The sequence below is a fragment of the Eptesicus fuscus genome, chromosome 1, assembly GCF_027574615.1.
Source record: "Eptesicus fuscus isolate TK198812 chromosome 1, DD_ASM_mEF_20220401, whole genome shotgun sequence".
Taxonomy (NCBI): Eukaryota; Metazoa; Chordata; class Mammalia; order Chiroptera; family Vespertilionidae; genus Eptesicus; species Eptesicus fuscus.
The window spans coordinates 121,807,931-121,811,995 of NC_072473.1; the positions used below are offsets into that span (position 1 = coordinate 121,807,931).

Sequence of the window (4,065 nt, forward strand, 5' to 3'; positions counted from 1 at the left end):
CCCATTGGGAAGTTTATCTAGGAAATCATGCCTATTTGATGGTCCTAGGGGACCAACAGGTTATAAGTTGGAACCCACATGGTCATTTGCAAGCCAACCACATTGACATTCTAGTACAACGTGCATCTAATTAGTAGACCGTGCATCTAATTAGTTACATCAGTTATACAGGCATGCCTGAGATTTAGACTGAGGGACGGACGAGTTCCCCATGACCTCTAGTACTAGGCTAGCCAGTTCAGGACACTTTATAGAGATTAGGCCATGTTTTCAACCCTTTGAAATTGTGGCAAGGTGACTACCAAAACTCCTCTGGCCACTATAGTATAACTTTTACTAATAATCTTTCTAACAATAGCCTGATTTGCATCACTCACCTCTATGTCTTTATTATGGGCCCCAATCTACTAATAAACCATAGTTCATCTTTTCTAGTACAGGTTAGAGAAGGAGCTTATTTTTGCATCCTGTATTACTACCCAGAATATTACTTCATTGAACATCAGCACAATTATAGTACTTAGGAAAAAACAGAAATCCTAATACCTGTTAATCTCACCAGGAAATGGCAAGGCTTATCAGATATCAAAGTCTAAAAAAGAGTACGGAGTCAATTATGGCCCAAAAGATTTTGGGGAATGCTCATTGTAGCCATCATCTTGGCTGTTGTTATTCTTACTACTGCCAGTGTCGCTGTGGTGGCCCTTTCTGAGTCTGGGAAGACTGCCACATTTGTGGACAATATGGCCTATAATGTAACTAGGGAATTCACAATACAACAGCACATATATCAAAAATATTAGCTAGAATACAGGCAATAGAGGTAGCCATTGAATATCTGGGGGGAAAACAGGATGCCATAGCATACAGGTAAGTGCTTAATTGTGATGGGAGCATAATCACATATGTGTCACCCCTTTAAAATAGAACAGTAGTCACCATCAGTAGATTGATGTTAAAAAGCATCTATAGGGAGTCTTTCATGATAACCTTACTGAAGAATTAAACATGTTGCAAAGGAAAATTAAAGAGTCCTTACTTATTATCAATGAACACAAAAAATAGACTACTGCTCTTCCAGGGACGATGACTTCAGTTTAGGTATTCTCCATGGTCCAGCGTTTGACATATCATCAGAGACTGTCCTACAATACAGCCTCTAACAAACCTAGACTGTCCTGAACACCTGGTAATAGAATTGTTTACCTTTATACCAAGAAGTTTGGGAAAGCACCAAAATCTGCATGTAGTGTGTTCCCAGCCCGACTTCACGGAGTTCATGCTGTGAGACCTAATGTTGTAATGAGGTTGTCTAAAATGAAAAAAAAAAAAAAAAAAACACGTCAGCAGGGCCTATGTTGGATCCATGTGTGCTAAATGTGTCTGTGTCGGGATCAAGTGTGCTTTCATTATTGAGGAGCAGAAAATTGTTGTGAAAGTGTTAAAGGCACAAGCACAGAGTCAGAAAATTAAATAAATTTAAAAATGAAGCTTTTTGAGTAATAAAAAAAAATAGACTACTGCTTGGAACACAGTAAAGGAACATTTAGAGTGGATAGACACCACCACATGGTTTCCTAGAATGAATTAGTACCAGAGCTGACTAATCATTGCTATCATTATAATTCTCTTTGTTTTTCTTATAGTCTACAAAATCAGAACTTGAGCAGTGAACGCATTTTGTGGACCCCGACATTCCAAAGCAGAAAGTTCGCCACCTTCCTCTTTCTTCTGCAGCCAGCAAAACCAAAAGGGAGATATGTGGGGAAGCACAAGGCTTGGTTGGAAATCTGTAAGGAGGATTCTCCAAAAGGTCGTGGGCTCTAGGGAAACCTTGCCAAAGATGGCAGTCCCTGCCTTGACTTTTCCAAACAAGTCTGAGCCCCCATGTGTTTTACTAGAATCTCTATGTTTAGTCTTTAGACATGACATTGTAGAAGCATGTGATTTCTCAAGGATACTTACCCTGCTGATAGTATCTAGAGGTTAATTTTAGTTCAAACTGTTGCTACAAAAAAAGCTTAAGGAGGCAGGTTCCTTTAGCCAGGCAGTCCCTTAGTCCTCTCTTTCACAGAAACGTGTATCAGATTAATCAATTCATCCATTTCTCAGGGTCTGCTGGTCAGTCCTGGCACCATTCATTGTTTAATCACATGCTATTCAGTCTCCATGTGTTTGATTGTTTTTTTTTTTATTGTACTTGATTTCTAATTTTGTGCCATTGTGATTTCAGAAGATGCTTGATATAATTTCAGTCTTCTTGAATTTGTAGAGACTTAGCCTTTGCCCTAATATGTGGTCTATCTTTGCAAATGTCCCATGTGCACTTGAGAAGACTGTATATTCCATAGCTTTGGGGTGAAATGTTCTGAAGATATCAATTAAATCCATCTGATCTAATGAGTCATTTAGGATTGCTGCTCTTTTGCTGATTTTTTGTCTAGAGGATTTTATCCAGTGGTGTCAGTGGAGTATTAAATTCCCCTACTATGATTTTCTTGCTATTGATCTCTCCCTGGATATCTTCCAGAAGTATTTTTATATATCTGGGTGCTCCTGCATTGGGTGCGTATATGTTTACCAGAGTTAAATCCTCTTGTTGTATCGATCCCTTTAGTATTATGTAATGGCCTTCCTTATCTCTGTTATTGCCTTCACTTTGAGGTCAATTTTGTCAGATAGAAGTATTGCTACCCAGCCTTTTTTTTTTCATTTTTAATTATCTGAAAAATTGTTTTCCATCCCTTCACTTTCAGTCTGTGTGAGTCCTTTGTTCTGGGGTGGGTCTCCTATAGACAGTAAATATATGGGTCACTTTTTCTTTTCCATTCAGCTACCCTATGTCTTTTGATTGGAGCATTTAATCTATTTATATTTAACATTATTATTGATAGGTACTTGTTTGTGGCCATTTTTATTTTTTATGCCTGTGTTCCTTCTTCCCTTTCTATTTCTTCTTTTTAGAGCAGTCCATTTAGCATTTCTTGCATTGCTGGCTAGGTGGTAATAAACTCCCTCAGCCTTTTCTTGTTTGTGAAGCTCCTGATTTCCCCTTCCATTTTGAATGATAGCCTTGCTGGGTATAGTATTATTGGATTCAGTCCCTTGCTTTGCATCACTTTGTATATTTCATTCTATTCTCTTCTGGCCTGATGTGTTTCTGTTGAGAAATCAGTTGATATTCTAAATGAGAGATTCCTTGTAGGTAATTTTCTGTCTCTCTCTGGCATCCTTTAAGATTCTTACTTTGTCATTGATGTTTGCCAATTTATTTAAGATGTGTCATGGTGTCAGTCTTTTGGGGTTCATCTTGTTTGGGACTCTGTGTGTTTCTTAAAGTTGTGTGACTTTTTTCTTCCCCAAAATTAGGAAACTTTTCTGTCATTATTTCTTCAAACAAGTTTTCTATTCCTTGTTCAGCTTCCTCTCCTTCTGGCAGCCCTATTATGTGGATGTTATTTTATTTTGTGTTGTCCCAAAGCTCCCTTAGACTCTCCTCCTGCTTTTTAAAATTTTTTCCAGTTGCTGCTCTGCTTGGGTGTTGTTTTCTACTTTGTCTTCCAATTCGCTGATTTGGTCTTCGGCTTCTTCTAATCTACTACTGAAATCTTCCATTGGATTCTTTATTGCCACTATGTAATTCTTAATTTCCTCTTGATTCTTATACATGATGAATACATCCAGACTTTTGAGCATCCTTATAACCAATACTCTGAATATTTTCTTGGACAGAATGCTTGCCTCCATTTCATTTATTTCCTTTTCTGGTGATTCCTCCTTTTCTTTTATATGGAGTTTGTTTCCTTGTCTCCTCATTTTTGCTGTTTCTTAGTGATTGTTTCCCTGCATTAAAACAAACTGCTATGCCACTCAGATTTTTTTAATTTTTCTTATGTAGTAGATGTTTTGTGGGACCCTGTGGTGCAGTCTCTCAGGTCTTCTGGGCTGGGTATTCTAGGGATGCCCCCTACTTGTTATATTTGGGTTCTCTTGATGTAGTTGGGTCTTGAGTGTTGTTGTCCTGTTCATGGATGGAGTCTCCTCTTAGGGTGTCTTGTTATGTGG

The 4,065-nt window shown here is 38.1% G+C and overlaps 1 pseudogene; it reads left to right on the top strand.

The window, feature by feature from the left end:
* Positions 1 to 1,110: 1,110 nt before the first annotated feature.
* LOC114227941 (60S ribosomal protein L34-like) lies at positions 1,111 to 1,477 on the top strand (annotated as a pseudogene).
* Positions 1,478 to 4,065: the final 2,588 nt, after the last annotated feature.